Genomic DNA, 23,292 nt, shown 5'->3' on the forward strand with positions numbered 1-23,292 from the left:
AGTTTTATAGAAGTGAAAATTGGCTTCCTGTAATAAACCAAGGGAAGAAATTAGATGCGTTTGATTCTAAGTGCCCTGGGGAAATTACTAGGGATCAAATAAAGCGACCTACCTGAAAACCAAAAAGATTTCACTAAGAGGCAGTATCGTTAATAATCTGCAAACTGAATTTAGGGTGGCTAGGAAATACTAAATGATTAGCCACAGAAAGAATTGCCGATTAAACCTTAATAGAAAAAGAAGATAAAGACCAAGCATGTACCGCAAGCAAACTATCGACTGACAAGCGGGGCGGGGGGGGGTCGAAAATACGCTCAAATATGATATTTTAATTTGTCTAGATTTTGTATATACCATTATAAGGGCTATGACAACAGCATATTCATTTCGTTGTTTTGATTCTCGACTATATATCTGACACAGTTAGACACAGTTAATTAACCGAGTCAAAACAATGAAAAGAAAATGCTGTTGACTCAGCTCTAATTATTAAAGAGTTCTGGTTTTAAAAGTGAAAAAAATAGTATTTTGGTGCCACCAGCTCGAATCGAAACCGAAGCATTAAAAGCTGGTGACGTTACCATTGTACCAATGTGCCACCTACATGAATTGACTAAAAATTAAAAGTTAAAAACAAACTAAGATGAATGTACAAAATGTATAACGATTTATTTCGATGTTGAACCATTACTGACGGCTTAAAAACTATTTTAACCGGCTTAAGACCCACCGTAAAAAATTCAATCATTTTAGGCCCCTATCACCGCTCTGTGACGTTTAGTTTCGGTGGAAATAGAGTTTGAAAATATAGGAACAGACAGACAGACAAATAAACAGACATATAACATTTTATATATTAGATTGCAACAGGACTAACCTGGTAAGACGATGTGGATCTGGCTTCAAACCGAAAACGATATCATCCTTTGACTGCCCTATATGTTTCACGACGCAGAAGTTCCTAATCTAAGTCGAAGTTTATTTTTATCGTTTAAATTATACTTCCTTCATATTAATTATTAAAAACTATATTTAATATTGGTTAGATATGTTGGCGCAGATTTACTCTCTTCGAGTGATCACGTGACTGTTTGTGTTCTTTCTGCACGTCGTCCCTGCTTCTCCCAGAAGAGGGGGTTGCCATAAAGCAGATAAGGACGAGTCGTTTGTGCAATGGTGAGATAATTGCTCATAACGACGCTCGTGTGACCATCGAATGGAAAGAAGTGATTATGCCAACGACCGAGGCGGCGATCGAGGGGGTGGAATAGGTTGGGGTTGGGACCGAGTTATACGATATTCGTCACCCGAGCTGGAAAACAGATAACACTTTGTCGGACTATTTTTCATTTCAGACAACGAAGCGCGGACGCTGATCCATGTTTCCACTCGCGCGCCGACTCCTAAACCTCCCGACCTACTGTTTTAACTGCGCCTCGTGAAACACTGACCCAGCGAAATAACAATAACACTGCATTTAAATGCTTCAGAGAGAAACACTAGACCAAGAAAATACGCTCCATATTAGGTATCTGATTTTTTTACAATAAAAAATTGATTTTTTTCCCCTCCATCGTGCAGTATATCGACACTCTATGGCTGACTGGGATAGCTTCCGTACATTTATATCAGATCTACCTCTGCGTTCCATGTTTAAAAAAGAAAGTGTTCTCTATAGTATCAGACCTGACAGAATGGTTAATTGTAGGTATAGACCGTTTTATACCCTCGAAAAAGTTCCAACAAAAACCATATAGCGAGCCGTGGTTCTCTCCAGAATGTGCTGCTGCCATTGCGCACAGAAATCATCTTTTCCATTGCTTCCAACATAATAGATGTAATGAGACTAAAGCCGTTTACAAGACTGCCAGCAACTACTGTTCCCACCAGTTTTTGCAAATAGCAAACAGAATCCTGAACAGAAGCATGTGTTCTATCCTAACAATCATCAATGGACTTGAGGTAATCTCGTCAGCATCAGACAAAGTCAAACTCTTTGCCAAGAGCTTTGCAGCTAATTCTACCCTTTGCAACTAAAGCCACCAACTCCCAATATTTCCTCCTGTATCAGAAAACATGCTATGTGATATACAAATATCTGTACGTGATGTTGCCAAGCTAATCTAAAACCTTGATTCCAGTAAAGCAACCGGCCCTGACGGTATTCCAATTGTAGTACTTAAAATACTTCAACCAGAAATAGCGCCCATACTTACAAAACTGTTTAAACGTTGTCTTAAGGAGAATTGCTTCCCATCACCCTGGAAAATTTCATCAGTATGCCTTGTATTTAAGAATTCAGGTGATTGCTCATCTCCCTCTCAGTACAGGCCAATAAGTCTCCTGTGCCTCATGGGTAAGTTGCTGGAATCTGTGTTAAATAGAGAAGTAATCAACCATCTCAGCAAAATAACCTTCTTAGTGACACACAATATGTTTTCCGTTCTGCTAGATCTACAGCAGGTGTGATTACAGTTATATCTCACAGGATTAGCGAATCTCTCGACGGAGGCAACCTTTCTAGGGTAATTGCTCTTGACATACCAAAGGTCTTTGATAGAGTATGGCATACTGGTTTACTTCACAAGATCTCCAGCTATGGTATAGCTGAAAATGTCTTATCAATTATTAAATCATTTCTCTCTGATAGATTCATAAGAGTAGGAGTTGATGGGCAGAAATCAGAAGCTAACGGTATTAATGCTGTAGTCCCTCAGGAGTCCTTCCTTGACCCAACACTCTTTTACATTAATGATCTTCCAAATCACATCCTTACATCATTCGTAGACATTTATGCTGATGACATTACTATCAATGGTATCACATCTACCACCGTAAACGACCAGGTTCTCTTCGATTATCTCTCCTCTGATCTTGAGCAAGGGTACAATGGGGAAAGAGGTGGCTTGTTACTTTTAATGCATCTAAAACCAGGCTGTTATCTTTACATCATCAACGCTCTGATCCCATCTGGCATCAATTGAAAGGAATAGCTCCCCTAGATGAGAGTCATCCATTTCAATTGATGCCAGATGGGGATCAGAACGTTTATGATGTAAAGATAGGAGCTTGGTTTTAGATGCATTGAAAGTAACTAGCCACCTCTTCCCCCATTGTACCACGCGCTCAAGATCAGAGGAGAGAGAATCAGAGAAAACATTGACATTTACGACCTTTGATGTGTTGCCATAGATGGTCATATCATCAGCGTAGATGTCAACGAATGATTTAATTATGTGTTTTGGGAGATCATTGATGTAGATCAGGAAGATAGTTGGGCCCATGATGGACCCCTGAGGGACTCCAGCACTAATACTGTGGGTCTCTGATTTCTGCCCATGAACCACTACTCTTATGAGCCTATCAGAGAGAAATGATTTAATTATTGAGAAAACATTTCCCGTTATACCGTAGCTGGAAATCTTGTGAAGTAGACCCTTATGCCATACCTTATTGAAGACCTTTGGTATGTCAAGAGCAATTGCCCTTTGTCGAGAGATTCGCTAATCCTATGAGATATAACGGTTAGCACATCTGCTGTAGATCTAGAAGAACGGAAACCATATTGTGTGTAACTAAGAAGGATATTTCTGCTGAGGTGATTGACTACTTCTGTATTTAATATGAATTCCAGCAACTTATTCATGACACACAGGAGACTTATTGGTCTGTACTGAGAGAGATATGACTTATCACCTGAGTTCTTAAATACAGGGTATACTGATGAGGCTTTCCAGGTTGCTGGAAAGCACTTCTCCTTAAGGCAACGCTTAAACAGTTTTGTAAGTATGGGGGAAAGTTCTGGTTGGAGCTTTTTCACCACTATAATTGGAATACCGCCAGGGCATGTTACTTTACTGGAATCAATGTTCTTGGTTAGCTTGGCAACCTCACGCACAGATATTTATATGTTATTTAGTGTGTTGTGTGTTATAGGAGAAAATACGGGAAGTTGATGGCCTTCGTCGCAAAGGGTAGAATTTGCTACGCAGTTCTTGGCAAGTAGTTTTTCCTTGTCTGATGCTGACGAGATGATCTCTGGTCCATTGGTAATTGTTGGGATAAAACGCACGCTTCTGTTCAGGATCCTATTTGCTATTTGCCAAAACTGGTGAGAACCAAGCCGCTGCTCAGCTACTTTGGATTTAACGGATTGACCATATAGCTCTCTTGCATTTTTTTATTACTCTTTTATAGTGGTTGCTGGCGGTCCTGAAAGCAGCTTTAGTCTCAGTGCATCTATTACGTTGGTACATATGGAAACAGTGATTTCTGTGCGCGATGGCAGCAGCACATTCAGGGGAGAACCATGGCTGGCTATTAAGCTTTAGGCCAGGTACGTCCAAGGATGAAGTACTGTTGCCACATCTGGGCAGGAGCTGCTAAAAAGGACTTATCCTGCCTTGATAGAGTTCAAAATAGACTTCGTAGCCTCGTAGGGGACGTGCTTTTCTCTTCCCTGCAACCGTTTTCTCACAGAAGAGATTTTGCGAGTTTGTCTCTGCTTTATCGTTATATTCATGGTACGTGTTCGAGTGAGCTCTAATGTTTGGTCCCCCCTCTCCAAACGTTCACAAGAAACACCTGTCTAGCAGAAAACACTATCAATAATTTCCCCCACTCTTTATCTTTGCCTAAACCTAAACGTAGATTCCATGAAAAAAGCTTTTTTCTTAGAATTGTACGCCTATGGTGTCTTCCATTTTCCTGCTTTCCAGCTGACTTCAATATGGTTGTTTTCAAGTCCAACGTAAACAAGTTCTTGATGAGTCGTTCTATATAAGTTATCAAATTTATCGAATTTCCATTACTAACGATCACTTTAGTGTCCAATTGTCTACTGTACACTCTTTAACCATTATCCATGAGTGGCCTCTTGGCCTTGATAGTGGGTATTCCTTTGTAAAAAGAAATTTAAGTGTGGCTTTGCATGACAAATATTTCTAGTCTAGATTAGAGTATCATTACATTGCCAGATAACATTGCTAACCTAGGAGAAATTGGTTATTTGAAATTAAATTCTAGTTGAAGTCAATGTTTATATAAATATAAACTAGAAAGATAAACCTTAGAGAAATAATATAAACAAAATAGGTTTAAGAACGATTAAGTTAAGAACAATGATTTTTAAATAGGTTTGATCGCTAGCAGCCTAACGTAGTCTGACGTAGAGGTCACTTAAGATGACGTGGATCTTAGAATGAAACGTGAAGATTAAGTTAGTTGAGTAGTGTTTTGGGAGCTGACAAGAGATGTAGCGTTCTCCGAACGACTGGGAAGCAGGTCGAATCCAACAGACTGGAAATCTGAATAAGAACGGTGCTTCCAATTTCGAGAAGAAAAGGACTACCGCAATAATAAATAAAGAAATGTAAATATTATTTTAGTTACAGGAAGTTGATGACTAAAAAAATAAATATAAGATCACGGAGTAACCGAATGGTCATCAGCTCGTTTTGCTTGTTAATACATATTCATCCGAACACATGTTTATCCTTCTTATGGCACTTCAGCGTGGCTTTGCATGACAAGTATTTCTAGCCTAGATTTGAACATCATGTTGAACATCATGCTGCATAAAGAGTGACGGACGATGCCAGGTAACCATCCTAGTCTAGGATAAATTGATTGTTTGAAATTAAATCGTAGTTGAAATAAACGTCTATATAAATATAAACTAGAAAGATCGATACCTTCGTTCAGTCTCGAAAGACAAAGGATACCCAGATGCAATAATTGTTAAGCAAAGGTTGCGCAATACCCTACCGCACCTCTCCTTAATCGGAACTGTGTCCATTGACAACGAGAAGTCCAAGACGACTGGAAACAATGCGGAGATAAGCGGAGAGCACATGCAGAAGCTAGAAGTACGAAATGGTCACCCATCTGGTGCTGGCCAGGCTCATCGTTGCTTAACCTCAGTGATCAGATGGGAACCAGTGTGTTAAACGTGATTGTGCCGTATTCAACTAGAAAGATAATATTTAAAGTAATAGTATAAACGAAATGGGTTTTAGAACGCTTCAATGAATAACAATTATTTATAAATATGTCTAGTTTCTAGCTGTCTGACATGGAGGTCACTTAAGTTGGCGTGGATCTTAGAATGTCACGTAAAGAATGAGTTAATTGAGTTAGGTTTTTGGACCTGACAAGAGAAGTTTGGTTTTCCGACCAAGACGCGAGTCGGAGCCACCAGACTGGAAATGTGAATAAGAACGGTGCTTGCAACTTCAAGAAGAAATGGACTACCGGAATAAAAAGTTTAAATGTTATGTAATCGATGATGATTGTAATGATTATTTTCTTCGAAGAAGTGGAAGATCTTTATTCCAAATGCGATGGCCCAAAGAGGTGAACCAAGAACCGGCTGAATGGAACTTATCGAGCGAGAAGGTACTGTCATCTTCAATGTTTTGCAATTTTTACATGCATTGTGAAAGGTCCCTTAAAAGTTATACACACGTTGACATAACCACAGAAATCAATACAAAAATATATGTAGTTATGTATACGCATATAAACCCAAATATATCTACCGACGTTTCCAAACCCTAGTATATAACACCCGGCCGTTAAAACAAATCAAAATAACATTGCGCTTATGCGATTATACGAACCGTAAAAATAATGAGATTTGTATTTATTTAATAGTATACATTGCTGACTGCCCAGCGAGCTCTATTGTTGTAGTTATAATACTGCGTAATGACATCGGTGATTTCCATAGCTAAGGAGTTCGACTTATGATGAATGGCAAGCCAAAAACATTTTTTATCACGTTTATGTACTTATGTTTATGTAGTTATGTTTATGTAGTTATTTATGTTTAGTATAGTGTTGGTTTTTTAAAGTCACTCTTTCAGACGTTTTAATGTGATATATAGATTGACAGTTAAATAATAAGGAATAATATAAGAGGATTTAAATCATAAATAGAATTGATAAAATTTATGCGTGTTGAAGATGATTAACGATTACAGATTATGGACATAAGAATTGGAGATGATTATGCTGTAGCAGCCAGGAAGTCAACCTTGTGGCAACGTGTTGAAAAGTTTTAAAGAAGATTGACATTCTGTTTGGTATTACGCACGCGGTGGAAATAAAGAACGTTATTTGTGGTGAGGCTAGTCTATCCAGCCAGCGCGGAGATTGAACTCAATACACGAGCTTGTAGTGTAATTTAAATCTTGTCGGTATCTGAATATTTAATGCTTCGCCAAGGCTTTTAAGGGTATTATTTATCGTGACGCCATAACTAGACGGGGTGCCCACTACGGCATAAGAGAGTCTCATCTACCCTCGAGAGAAAGATTGACCGCGCTAGTTTCTCAACCTGGAATTTTACCTTGCTGTACATACCATTCCCATTCCCAAATAGTCACGTATTTAGTACTGGCAAGGCTTAAGGTTGTTTAACTCCGGTGATCTGGCGAGAACCGGTGTGTCAACGTGATTGTGACGAAACGATAGTAAAACAAGTACTTGCAGTGAATGCTTTAGAAGTGTAAGCAAGAAATTAAATTCGTTTTATGGAGAAAATATGGAGTATTGTTGTCACGTTTTAGTCGGGGCATCAATACAAAGCTTTTTTTCCTTTTCGGCAGAATCAAAAATTAGAGTCTCTAATCTAATATCGCTCACACTATCTCACAAGCTTTAGGTTCTGTCCTTCGCTCTCAATGTTGCATCTATGTGATTGCTTTACAAATTCTTTATTGGAATATGTTCCAAGCGAGTGGATTTCTCTGGTTCTTCTTCTACGTGAATACTGCTGATGAACGCGTGAGTCAGTAAAATCGCATCCTTTCCCTGTGCCGAAAGACATGTTATTCTAACATCCTTTCCCGAATCGCCAGATTTTTTAATTCTCTTCCTGCTCAGTGTTCCCCTGATCGCATATGCATGCATAATTTTAAATTTTATGAAAACTCATCACTTTCGTCTTTTGTAAAAAAGGGCTGTACAGAATTTACACGATTACCGACGAGACCAATAGAAGAAATCGATAAAGTTAATTGTTGAAATGTCCTGTCCTATGAAATCTTGGAAGACACCATCCATGTCGACACCTCACACCGATTTGTTTCGTTTTTCACACTTCACTTCGCACCCATTCCCGTTTAGAGACTGGCCCACTTGTTTACGATTACCCGAAAAACAGTGGGAAGTCTGCACTTAGTATAAGATTGATGGGGGGGGGCTTTACTAATCAACATTGTACATATAATTAGCATTGTCCCATCCCCAATGCTGAATGCTTTCATGATCTCTTTCGGGGGCATTTTCTTTTTGTAAATAAACAAATTTTAAAGCAAATTGAGAACTGAGCTCCACCCACAAAGAGTAGGTGAGATATCTGAGCGAAAAAGACTACGTGAGTAAAAGAGTATTGAAAAATTCTATGATACTCCTACAATAACCCAAACCATTATGTCTTCATACCTAAGGTAACAAGTGGTCTTACATCTCATTGTCTACATGACATTGTCTAAATCAAGGATGGAATACTGCTGCCATATCATGGCAGGAGCTGCTAAAAACAGCCTATCCTACCTTGACAGAGTACAAAATAGACTTCGTGGCTTAGTGGGGGATGACCTTTTCTCTACCCTGCAACCTCTCTCCCACAGAAGAGACGTTGCGAGCATATCCTTGTTTTATCGTTATTTCCATGGCAGGTGCTCGTCTGAACTCCAATCTCTGGCCCCCCTTCGCCAATCTTTCACGAAAAACACCCGTCTAGCTGAATCCACTGTGAAAAATTTCCACCACTCTTTATCTGTGCCTTAATCAAAACGTTGATTCAATGAACAAAGCTTCTTTCTTAGGACTGCACGCCTGTGGAACTCTGTTCCGTCTGCCTGCTTCCCACTTGACTACAACTTGGATGTCTTCAAGTCCAACGTTAACAAATTCCTAATGAACCGCCCCCTTAAGTAAACACTTCATCAAATCTCCGCACTAACGTACTGTACATGCAATAACCCTTATGCCTGAGTGGCTTCCGGGCTTTGATAAGTGGTGACCACCGTGTAAAAAAAAAATAAATAAATAAATAAATAAAATTACATTTAAGCTTCTGCAGGTAAGTACAATCAGGGAAGCAGAAAAACATGGAGAGAAATCCAAAGTTCATAAATCCAAGGGTAGAAACTATTAGAGTAAAAGTTTTTTTTCCGACAACTAGTGACCTCAACAGTTAAGGGGAGGAATTTTGCTGCGTGTCACGTTAATCTGGGGTATGAACATCGAAATGAAAAAAAGATGTAATAAGTTTATCAGAGTACGTTTCGTTAAAATATTTTTGAAAACAGATACAGGAATTCAGCATTGCAGCGATGAGACAGAGGTTAAATTTTGGCCGATAGTGCGAGACCTATTAAATTTGAGACCCTTTTTGAACGATGTCCACGATTTATTAATGGTAGTGCAAGAAAGTTAATTACGCCTGAAAGTATCCTGTGCCTCTACAAGGTCAATATTCGCACATATATGATGTATCGTTGTCACATTTGGGCTAGTGCATCTGCTGCTAGCCTCTCACTCCTGGAAGGGCCCAAAAAAGTGTTGCCAACCTGATAGGTCCTGAACTGTCATCTAAGCCTCAAGCTATGTCCCATTGATAAAATGTTGCATTCCTGTGTTTGTTTGTTTTATTTTAAAAGCGGATGATCCGACGAACTACAAACCCTTGTAGTCCCTCGACGTAAATAATCCCGACAATTCAAACAAGCATCAAAATCCCACCTCTTTAGAGTAGAGATTCCATAAATGTAAGAAAGCATTCTACTCTAAGAGTTTCTTCTTCATATCTGCTAGACTTAAGAATTCTCTTCTAGTTCTATGCTTTCCCAACTGTACTGCCATGCAGAAAAGTGTAACGTGAACAGACATCTTGCTGCTCAACTATCGGATACAGATGCACACATGCAATACCAGATGATTGCCGATTGCTAAGCGATGATATCAACTAACATCCCAATCAAAGTAACAATGGGACGTCCTAAATTGTAACCTGTATTGGAATTCCGTCAGTAACAAATACAGTAAAACAATCGGATTCTGGTTTATAGGAATAAGAGCAACAGAGAGAGGGAGAGAAAGATAGAGAGCGTCGATAAAGATCAAATAGTAAAGATATATCTGCACTGCCCACCCAAACCAAACGCCTCCATTCTGACAATTAATCGATTTACTGCTGCCAATTTTGTAAATAAAGCTAAATTGCTTATGTTATTGTTCCTCTGTTGTCATTTGAACAAACAGCGTGTGTATAATTTTTAACGGGTTTGACAAAAGTGCGAACAGAGAAGATACGTTGCGAGCCTGTCTCTGCTTTATCGTTATTTTCATGACATATGTTCTACTGAACTTCAATCTATAGTCCCTCCTGCGCCAATATTTCATAAAAACACTCGTCTAACAAAATTTACTATAAATAAATCCCCCACTCTCTATCGGTGCCTAAACCTAAATGTAGATTCCATCAACGAAGTTTTTTTTTCTAGAACTGCCCGCCTGTCGGACACTGCTTTCCAGCTGACTACAACATTGTCATCTTCAAGTTCAATGAAAACAAGTTCTTATTGAACCGTCCTCTTAAATAATCTGATTATACCAAATTTCCACCACAAACGATCACTACGCTACTACTCCAATAACAATACAGACACTATTCCTTATCCTCGAGTAGCCTCCGGGATTTGATATGTGGTAACTCCATTGTAGAAAAAAATATTATAAAGACCCGACAATATAACAGCTCTAATGTGGTGTTGCCAATTGTTCCTTAATTTCTACGTAAACCAAACGTGCATACATCATATTATTCGTCAGGATCGATCAGTAGAATCCGTTCCGTTCGGAAATAAACAAAACCATTATTCTATCATAATCGTATATTCTGTTCCTACGCCTGGGCCTTCTTCTCTTGCGACCAACACACAAATACCACTGATGCCAGCGTTAAATAAATTTTAATTTCTAGAAGCCACGCGATCAGGCACTTTCATTTTCAAGATGGCTGGACGGAAAGGAAAAATGATTAAGAATGACGGACGAGTTAGTCGCTACGCGAAAATTGGTGGGAGAATGTTGGCCGTTCATAAGAAACTAATGGTGGCGGGCGGGCCCGAAAGTGAGATGAGAAGGCCAATATTGCTTATGGGTTGGACTTGATGTATCGGTTGGAATGATGACGACGTTACGCTAAACAGGTCGTTTGTTCGGCGTCAGATGGTGACATTAGTTATTGTGGACGATTCCTGCGGCCGGTCGAGGGATGCTGACTTGTAATGACGTATTTAAGCCGTTTCCGGCTTCTTACCTTTTCGTTAAGGCGAAAAGTTGCCTTGATATGTTTAGACTATTTGTTTCGCTTTCTCTCTCTTTCTCTCACTCTCTCTCTCTCTCTCTCTCTCTCTCTCTCTCTCAATCACGCTACTTTCCCTGCCACCCTATCTTGCTCGCTCGTCCTGTCTCTCTTGTTCTTTTCCTCTCGCACTTTTTCTCTTTATCTGTCGGCTTATGGACACTGTTCTCAATGTTTCTTAATTACTTATTAAGGTCCCTCTTTCTATTCTCTATTCATTTTCTCTCGTTCTCCATATCTATCTTACCACCCTCTCTCTCTCTCTCTCTCTCTCTCTCTTCCTTTCTTTCTGTACTTAAATTTACTTTTTAATTTGTCTGTATTATTATCTCTATATTATTGTCTCTTCCCTATGAACATTTAAGAAAATACAAATATGCCGCCACTCAACAGCGCTTGAATGTTTATCCATCTATCTATCTATCTTTATATATATATATATATATATATATATATATATATATATATATATATATATATATATATATATAAACTGAGAGATTAATTAGTATAGATTCAATTATACAGGTTGTCCCAAAAGAAACTGACGGATTTTAAATTTTATTATCTTCCTAAATACTTTAGTTATGCTTACCAATTTTCATAAGCATGTAGAGGAGCTTCTCCGTGATATTTAAATATATAGGATGATGTCATAGTCTTCTTATTCTAATATAATTTAGACAACTTAATCTAGGGTATGTTTTTCACAGGATCTAATTTTCGTTATGAAAACTTATGTTACTCAATTGTCCACGATTTTCATTTTCACACTCTTGTGCTCTCTGCAGGGCATTTTCCAGCACATCACTTAATGTTTCCGGGCTTATTGCCCTGATTTCCTCCTCTATATTGTTTTTAAGGGCATTTATTGTGGTTGGTTTGTTTGTGTATAACCGCTCTTTGAGGTAACTTTAAAGGAAGGAATCTGCACATGTGAGATCTGGCGAGCGGACTGGCCAATTTATCTCGCTGCCACGAGAATGCCGAATATGTCCTGAAGCAGATGTTATGTTTCTCGTGCCGTATGCGCCGTTACACGATGCTGCAAGAACCAAATTGATCGAGAGACCCCAATTAGACTTGATCTCCTTCTTACTGATGTGGATGGATGTTCGGCCACACTCTCTGCTAATCTCTGATTATTCTCATCACTTCTTGCCGTACAGGGTTTACCAGATTTAGGGAGGTCACATACAGACCCTTGCTCATGAAATCGAGCCACCATAGCTTATATTGCATTGGGAGTAGGGGATACTCTTGTGTTGGAGTTTCGTCGAAATTTTCTTGGAGTTTCTGATATTGACTCATTCAACCGAAAATACGACTCTACGATAAATATCCGCTGCTCGGTAGTGTAACGACTCATGATGACCTTGTAAGAGTTTTTTTTTTTACATAGGCATCACCACATTATCAAGGCCACTCAAGGATAAGGGTTAAAGAGTGTACAGTAGAAATTGGACATTATAGTAATCATTAGTAATTAAAATTTGGTAAAGTTGATAACTTATATGGAACGGCTCATCAAGAACTTATTTACGTTAGACTTGAAGACAACCATATTGTCGTCAGCCGGAAAGCAGGAAAACGGAAGACAATTCCACAGGCGTGCAGTTCTAAGAAAAAAGCTTTGTTCATGGAATCTACGTTTAGGTTTAGGCACAGATAAAGAGTGGGGTGAATTATTGATAGTGTTTACAGCTAGACGAGTGTTTCTTGTGAAAGTTTGGCGAGGGGGGGACCATAGATTGAAGCTCATTCGAACACTTTCCATGAAAATAACGATACATCAGAGACAAACTCGCAACATCTCTTCTGTGAGATAAATGTTGCAAGGAAGAGAAAAGGACATCTCCTACGAGGCTACGAAGTCTATTTTGAACTCTATCAAGGCAGGCCAAGTCCTTTCTAGCAGCTCCTGCCCAGATGTTACTCTTGATGATTGAAAAAATAAAAGAAAAAAATAAAAGGAAAATATGAAATATTACTAAGGTATGAATTTTTTTAAACTATCAACAAGTAAAAGTACCCGTCGTTGACTGGGTTCAAAAACAGCCTACAAAAAATGGACTCTGATTTATGAAAGTATGATAGTTTATGAAAAGCAAGGGTTGTAAAGAGATAGCTTCGAATTTGGCGGTATAAAAACCAAAGCAAAATATGATGAAAGTAAAAATGAAATAGATAAACCCCATAATTTATTATACTATACCTCTTCACACTGAAACACTTATCACAATATTCTTTGGATCTATATTAAAAAACTTTGTGACATATTTCCATTCTATGGAGGTCAGGCGCGAACGAACACCCTATAATTTTATTATACCATATTTCTTCTAAATGAAACATAATTATAAAAGTATACTTAGGCAGATAGATATAAAAAGTCTTTATTAAAGTTTGTGCCTATTTCCATTCTATGGAGGCCAGGCGTGAACGCAGACCCCACAATTTTATTATACCATCCCTATTTAAGTTAAACATATTTATCAAAGTATTGTGTACATCTAAATCAAAAACACTTGTAAACGTTTTTTTTTTAATTTTTAATTTTTTTATTTCCATACTTTGTGGACCAGGCGCGTACGCAGACCCCACAATTTTAATGAATCATCATTATGCCAGATCAAATATACCCATTCCTGTGTCTCGATACATCTTCTATCATTATATGTAATCAGTTTTTTTTAAATAGTCAACCATATAGGAGCCTATTCGTGACCAGACACACACACAGACGTTCAGTTTTATATATACATATATACATATATATGTATTTATATATATATGCATATATATATATATATATATATATATATAGAGAGAGAGAGAGAGAGAGAGAGAGAGAGAGAGAGAGAGAGAAGTAACCTTGTCTGTATGTATGCGGAACGGTCTCTCTCATCTGATCTGACAATTTGTGATGAACAGAATTGAAAATTGTTATATAGAGGATTGCAGACCTCTAGATAAGATTTTATTTTTACCGTAAATATACATTTATACTTTAAACTGCGTTGATTTTCAGAGCTTTGATATCTAGGTAATAAATACCACCAGAGAGCTCAAAGTTTTGGTTTCGCTTCTAGCTGAAGGTACGCAAATTATATATTTTATTTAATTTCTGAAATCACTATTTTATATTGAGTACAAAATATTAATCAATATACAATTGCCTCTATAATAACATAAAAGTAAACAAGCATATTTTCTGGCCGGGAAACGCCAAGAAGCCTGCTCGCAAGTACATAAATAGATCAACGATCCCCTAGATGTTTGAACGCAGCCATTTTCGTTCTTTAAAAAATGCCGAATAATCAATGTTAGCAAAGCTTTTCTTTTTCCTGAAGAAACCCAAATAAAGCTTACATTCGCTTACATAATACTTTTTATTTTGATCTTCTTTATTGTCAACGAATTCTTTTCAAGCCAATATATCTTAACATAGACAGGAAACTGTTGTTTGGTCTTAATTAAACAAGCCTCCCTTGTGTAATTACGAATTATTGATTTAATATATAGCGACACGTCCGTTCGCGTTTATTGTAAAGGCCACTTCCTCTTGTTTACAATTTATCTTCCTTCACGCGCAGGAGAGCCAATAAATGTAATTAGATTTAATGCCGTACTAAGTGCTCTATATTGGTCCTCAGACAACGAAGGACAGAGAATTTGACACATATCTATAAGTATCAATAACAATGGACCCATCTTTTCTTTGGAATCTCTGAGCTCCATATTGGAAAAAAGGTTTGAGTCACGGGCTATGTTACCAAAGAATTCTGTATAAGTAAATTTATGGTATTAATCAAAGAAGTAGAAATATTTCAAGTGTTTTATTCGCAAACCGATTGTGTGCTGGCAGAGGCAACTAGTGATTTATATTAGACTTTTTTTTATTAAACTTGTTCCAGCCAAGGCATGAAGCCACTTGATGTAAGGAGAAAAAGAAATACTACTTCAAGGTTAAAAAAAAATTCCAAACAACGGAATAGATTCTGACCTAAAACAGCAATTATTCCTCCGTTTGAATTGACAGCCATGTTTTATTTCTAAAAAGTTTCCGATAGTGAAACAAAAATGTAGTAGGCAAAAAAAAAAAAATAAATGTTCTGTCAGCAACAGTACAACTTCGAAATAGTCAATATCGCCCACCTCCAGAAGAGAGGGAATTCCTGTCCGTGATAACCGTGGTAAAAGAAGACACACTCCAATCGCCAGAAACACCCACACACACAATTTGCAGGACACTGCCGACTCGTCTCTAGCCTCCTGCTTTTATAGTCGCCGGGAATTATCCATTTGCATAATCACATGAGAGAGAAACGTGATTTTCCGAGAGTTGCATAGGGTAAACGCTAATAAAAACCCCTGGACGCCATCTTGGAATTCTCTTTTCCCCCAACCGGTGACACAACAGACGTACCCGAGGTAAGCTCTTTTTCCCCTCATTTTAATTATTGCTACTTCTGCTACAGATAGGTAACTAATCCGTAATAGTCCTAGAGAGAAAAAGTAGTTTTCGGTGATCAGTAAATTTGTATAAGTCTTAGAGATCAGTAAATTTGTATAAGTCTTAGAGATCAGTAAATTTGTATAAGTTTTAGAGACGTAAAAAAGTTTCTGATGGGTATATAATCTGTATAAGCCCCAGAGAGCGTTTCGGTGGGTCACTGATTTGTATAAGTCTTGAATTTTAAAAGTTTGGCATATGGTGAAAGATTTTTCACGTGTGGACATGAAAAATTGGACGGGAATTCTAAAATATGCAATATTTTTATGAAGCAATTTCGGTTTCTGATTGGTAGCAAGCAGAACGTGGTTCCAATTAATTGATCAATTCCCATCGCCAATGTCTGTAAGTAGAACCTTCCAAATTTCTATAATCATACTATCTTTATTGTTTTTTATGTTTGGGGGTGATTCTCCTTGTGCATCGGTTGCTTGGAGACTTGAGTAAAAAGTACCTGTAGAGAATCCGTTCTTTACGACCAGTCCGACAGGTGCGGGGCCAGAATCTGAGCCAGTATATGTCGGACTGATTTACACCGCCTAGGTATTAGCAAAAAGATCCACCCTCCCAGGCGTAACCACCCGGCTTTCGGGTGGAGTAAGTGTATCTATTGCTGCCTGAGGCGCCCCCACCGGGGAAGGCTCAGGCAATTTTTCCTAGGCAAGAGTGCTCTTCTTTTAGGGGAGCTTGCTTGAGATCCCTGCTTTCCCGATCTTGTCACGTCATGTTGAAGTAAGCAGCATGTAAATATCTACCCTCTTTATCATAGCCACAACATTGCAATATTCTAGTTGTCACAAACATCGTTCATGGAATATGACCACTAAAGAACAAAATAAGGGAAGTGTGAGTTACAACGTTGCCGGAAGTAAACCCAACATCCACTTTCTATTCTATTTACATAGAGTAGAGGCAAATGTTTTCATTTTTTTTTTTTATAATTATTTTTACGATGGTAGAAAAGAAGTTAAAATATGACTGAGAGTGTTCAACATTTATTTTCAGAAAGAAGTAGTTCTCATATGATTCAGAGACGACTATTCTATTAACTAATAAATTTACTATATTATTAGGGATAAATAGCTGGAAAAAGTTTAAAACATTCCAAGCGGGCGAAACATTTCACTCTTAGCGGTTATCAAAGTCTTCCTCTTTTTTATTGCCCGGGATTGAATTATGCTCAGCAAAAATATAACACTCCCATATTTTTAGTGTTACCAAATCGATGAAATAGCCCAGTTTTCAATCAAATCGATAGATTGCCAGCTCACATTGGAGACACATCGCGATGCGCATGGAAGAAGCTCTCTCAGAGACCAAGTTAACAATATATATTAGTAGTCTACATTGCACTGTAGAGAACCCACTGTTGATTTTATAAACAAAATTTATATATAATGGCTTGCATTAAAGTTTTAAATGCAAAAGTCAATTATGATGCTTTAATTGTGCTATAAATTGAAACATACATTTTGAATGCGCCCCTGTCATATCAAAGAACTTATCGTTGATTGTATATGTTAAGGCTGTCGGTTTGTGTGATTATGCAACTTGTCACATGCACCTCTGATTATATATATATATATATATATATATATATATATATATATATATATATATATATATACTTATATATATATATATATATATATATATATATATATATATATATATATATATATATATATATATATATATATATATATATATATATATATATAGCTGAGTAGGAGAACTGCCGACTGTAAACACGACGGTTCTAGGTTCAATCCTTGGCTTGGGAGAGATGCTAGTCTAGCGGCACAGATGAGTTGTGATACAAGGAAACAGGACTGTATGTCGATGACTACAAATATATATATATATATATATATATATATATATATATATATATATATATATATATATATATATATATGAGAGCAAATAGTTAATAAAACATGTTAAAAAACACTTTGAAAAAGAGTTAAAAACATTTAATCTGAAAAGGAAACACTTAATAAGTGGATAGTCCCTATTTTATATATATATATATATATATATATATATATATATATATATATATATATATATATATATATCAGTAAAAACATTACCAGACACATGAATTGAATTCCTGTGAATTTAAAAACAGAATCGTACCAGCCGTTTCCGAGTCCATCTATATATATAAAAGGCAAAAATCGGTGTGTATGTATGTATGTATGTATGTATGTATGTATGTATGTTTGTTTGTAACGCTAAAACTTTTGAAAGACGGAACCAGAGTTGACAAATTTGGTATCATATTGCACCTTGATCACCCGGATGACAAATATCGAAATTTCACGTCAAACGGACCAGTAGAAAGGGGTCAACTGATCGTTTTTCTCCTAGGGGGGCCCCCCAAAAAACCTGTCATTTTAACGTTATTCAATACGTGTCACGTGACGTGACGTCAGCTCAAACTTTTGACAGACACAACCAAAGTTGACAAATTATGTATCATATTGAACCTTGATCACCCGCATGACAAATATCGAAATTCCACACCAAACGGACCATTAAAAGGGGGTGAACTGATCATTTCTCTCCTAGGGGGGCCCCCCAAAAAACCTGTCATTTTAATGTTAATATTACATAATCCAAAAACGCTTAGTCATGTCACGTGACGTGACGTCAACATCCAGTAATGGCGAACAAATGTAAACAAACACTTTGTTTTACCGATACTTTTGTAATTTCTCTTCTGCTTTGTTCTAGAGATTATTAAACTCCATGACAATGTCTCCAACGTAATTAACTGGTTAAAAATAGTATTTATACAAGAGTTTTAACGAAAAATATCAGGAAAAAATGTACAGGAATAAAAAAAAATTCAGCTTTCAAAATATTCGTCGATAAAAAAACCGATCTTTATATTTACGCTAGCCATTTTGTATATTACCACGTGACCTGCTATCTCTTAAACTGGAGGGGGGGGATCCACTTGAATCCAACAAAACCAGTAATTTTTTTTTTCTATTATATATACATCATTTTCTATAAAATTAAGTGTAGACTTTATAATTATAACAAAAAATGTTATTCATACTAAAAAAAAAAAACGCTTAGTCATGTCACGTGACGTGACGTCAACATCCACTAATGGCGAACAATTGTACCTATTTACTATGCCTCCCCACGGGACAGAGTTAGACACCAGGGTCGTTTTTTAACGTGGAGAAAAGGTACAAAAATAAAAATTGTCTCAGTCGTGGAGGATTTCTCCTCCACCGAAAGAGAACAAGAAATAGAAGTGCAGCATCTGAAGAACAGATACTACACTTTGATCTTGACCAAAAGGCCAAGAATGCGAACAATTGTAAATAACAACTTTTTTCACAAAACCAACACCGTCTTTCTTTTTTTTCTCTCTCTCACCCACTTACTCTTCCCTCTCTCTCACCCTCTTTCTCTTGACGTCACACCACTGTTAAACTGTGGGGGGGGGAACACATTCCCAGGCATTATCTCCTATAGATGCACATTTTATTAGAAATTCAGCTTTCAAAATATTAGACGATAATAAAAATATAAAACCAACACCCTCTTTCTCTTTTCTCTCTCTCTCACCAACTTACTCTTCTCTCTCTCTCACCCTCTTTCTCTTGACCTCCTACTACTGTTAAACTGTGTGTGTGTGTGTGGGGGGGGAAGAGGCAGCTTGAAAACCAACAAAAACAGTGCACAGTTTCCCAAGCATTTGGGGTGGGAAGGGGGGGGAAGAAGCCGAGCGCACAGTTTCGTGTGAGAGAGAGAGAACAATTCTCAACCTATATACTCAACAAATTTTTTATCTACAGATTTGAAAGTTTGTATATAGGGTATTCAGACATATGGAAATATATCTAGCATAATCTATCTATTATATCTATAAAAGTGAAAATGTGTGTGTGTGTGAGGTAGCCAGAGAGAGAGAGAGAGAGAGAGAGAGAGAGAGAGAGACAACAATTCTCAACCTATATATTCAATACATTTTTTATCTACAGATTTGAAAATTTGTATATAGGGTATTCAGACATATGGAAATATATCTAGCATAATCTATCTATTATATCTATAAAAGTGAAAATGTGTGTGTGTGTGTGTGTGTGTGTGTGTGTGTGTGCGTAAGAGAGAGAGAGAACAATTCTCAACCTATATACTCAACGTATTTTTATCTACGGATTTTAAACTTTGTATATAGGGTATTCAGACATATAGAAATATATCTAGCATAATCTATACATTATATCTATAAAAGTGAGAATGTGAGTGTGTGAGAGAGAGAGAACAATTCTCAACCTATATATTCAACAAATTTTTTACCTACAGATTTGAAAATTTGTATATTGGGTATTCAGACATATGGAAATATATCTAGCATAATCGATCTATTATATCTATAAAAGTCAGAATGTTTGCGTGTGGTTGTGTGTGTAAGGTTGCGAGAGAGAGAGAGAGAACAATTCTCAACCTATCTATTCAATAAATTTGTTATCTACAGATTTGACCATTTGTATATAGGGTATTCAGACATATGGAAATATATCCAGCATAATCTATCTATTATATCCATAAAAGTGAGAATGTGTGCGTGAGAGAGAGAGAGAGAGAGAGAGAGAGAGAGAGAGAGTAAGTACAATTCTCACCCTATATATTCAACAAATTTTTTATCTACCGATTAGAAAATTTGTATATAGGGTATTCAGACATATGGAAATATATCTAGCATAATCTATCTATTATATCTAGAAAAGTGAGAATGTGTGTGAAAGAGAGAGAGAGAAGAGAGAGAGAGAGAACAATTCTCAACCTATATATTCAACTAATTTTTATGTACAGATCTGAAAATTTGTATACAGGGTATTCAGACATATGGAAATATATCTAGCATAATCTATTATATCTATAAAAGGTAGAATGTGTGTGTGTGTGTGTGAGTGAGTGAGTGAGTGAGTGAGTGAGTGAGAGAGAGAGAGAGAGAGAGAACAATTCTCAACCTATATACTCAACAAATTTTGTATCTACAGATTTGATAATTTGTATATAGGGTATTCAGACATAAGGAAATATATCTAGCATAATCTATCTATTATATCTATAAAAGTGAGAATGTGTGTGAAAGAGAGAGAGAGAGAACAATTCTCAACCTATATATTCAACAAATTCTATCTTTACAGATTTGAAAATTTGTATATAGGGTATTCAGACATTTGGAAATATATCTAGCATAATCTATTATATCTATAAAAGTGAGAATGTGTGTGTGAGAGAGAGAGAAAGAACAATTCTCAACCTATATACTCAACAAATTTTTTATCTACAGATTTAAAAATTTGTATATAGGGTATTCAGACATATAGAAATATATCTAGCATAACCTATCTATTATATCTATAAAATGACCATGTGTGTGTGTGTGAGAGAGAGAGAGAGAGTCAGAGAGAGAGAGAGAACAATTTTCAGCTTGTGTGTGTGTGAGAAAGAGAGAGAGAGAAAGAGAGTAAGTACAATTCTCACCCTATATATTCAACAAATTTTTTATCTACCGATTAGAAAATTTGTATATAGGGTATTCAGACATATGGAAATATATCTAGCATAATCTATCTATTATATCTAGAAAAGTGAGAATGTGTGTGAAAGAGAGAGAGAGAAGAGAGAGAGAGAGAACAATTCTCAACCTATATATTCAACTAATTTTTATGTACAGATCTGAAAATTTGTATACAGGGTATTCAGACATATGGAAATATATCTAGCATAATCTATTATATCTATAAAAGGTAGAATGTGTGTGTGTGTGTGAGTGAGTGAGTGAGAGAGAGAGAGAGAGAGAACAATTCTCAACCTATATACTCAACAAATTTTTTATCTACAGATTTAAAAATTTGTATATAGGGTATTCAGACATATAGAAATATATCTAGCATAACCTATCTATTATATCTATAAAATGACCATGTGTGTGTGTGTGAGAGAGAGAGAGAGAGTCAGAGAGAGAGAGAGAACAATTTTCAGCTTGTGTGTGTGTGAGAAAGAGAGAGAGAGAAAGAGAGGAAGGAAAATTCTCACCCTATATATTCAACAAATTTTTTATCTACATATTAGAAAATTTGGATATAGGGTATTCAGACGTATGGAAATATATCTAGCATAATCTATCTATTATATCTATAAAAGTGAGAATGTGTGTGTGAGAGAGAGAGAAAGAGAGAGAGAGAGAACAATTCTCAACCTATATATTCAACTAATTTTTTATCTACAGATTTGAAAATGTGTATATTGGGTATTCAGACATATGTAAATATATCTGGCATAATCTATGTATTATATCTATAAAAGTGTGAATGTGAGTGATGGAAAGAGCAAAAAATTCTCAACCTATATAACCTATAAAAGTGAGAATATGTGTGAGAGAGAGAAAATATTTGTTTTTATTTTGAATGATGCAGGGCATCTGAAGAGAGATTTTTCTAACAAAATGAAAGTATAATTTTTAGCAATAGGTATCTAGGAAAAGGCCACTACATATGTTATAAGTTCCAAATTTCCACAACCTGGCAAATACTGGTACATGCTAGCAAATTTAGATTTGCAATTACAAAATATGATTCTAATTTTTTCCTTTGCTCTTTATTCTAACACTACACTAAGTTTACTGTGTTATTTCGCTACAGTTGATATTGTGTAGAACAATAAGAAAATCATAGTGAACAATGCATTCAACAAATTTCACACACATTTCTAGATACCTATATCTAATAAGTTCAAAAGAAAGGACACACTTAGGGAGGTATTTTGGTGGTCAAGTCACTAAAAAGAGATTAGCTGGTTTCCCGGCATAGCCCAGGATATAATAAAGATTGACTGAAATACATGTTCTAGCTGGTTTCTAGGCGTTGCCAGGGATGTAATATAGACACATTATGTTGTATATTACCTGTTCTCTTCTCCCTAAGGTAAAACAATTTCATATACATGCTGTAAATTACCTATGCTAGGGATAAAACATGAACAATATCAGTCCTAGGGTAGATAAAACAAATAATACATAGAGATGAAAGATTCCTCTCCCCTAAGAATCAAACATATGTTCAATATCTGCTTTTGTTTTTTCATTGTTTATACGGTCCCGAGCAACGCCGGGTAGCCCTGCTAGTAGTTTATATATATTAGGTTTGGTACAAAATAATCTCGTTTTTTTACGTTCAACTATATATAAATAAACGACTACTTTTGCGCCAACCTAATATATATATATATATATATATATATATATATATATATGTGTGTGTGTGTGTGTGTGTGTGTGTGTGTGTGTGCGTGTGTATGTATATATATATATATATATATATATATATATATATATATGTACTAGGAGGGAAACCCGACG

General features: G+C 36.5%; 1 pseudogene; it reads right to left on the reverse strand.

Annotated features, from left to right (window-relative positions):
• Positions 1-19,097: 19,097 nt before the first annotated feature.
• Positions 19,098-19,231, reverse strand: LOC145255964 (U2 spliceosomal RNA; annotated as a pseudogene).
• Positions 19,232-23,292: the final 4,061 nt, after the last annotated feature.

The sequence above is a fragment of the Euprymna scolopes genome, chromosome 31, assembly GCF_053919585.1.
Source record: "Euprymna scolopes isolate OS-2025 chromosome 31, ASM5391958v1, whole genome shotgun sequence".
In the NCBI taxonomy this organism is placed as follows: domain Eukaryota; kingdom Metazoa; phylum Mollusca; class Cephalopoda; order Sepiida; family Sepiolidae; genus Euprymna; species Euprymna scolopes.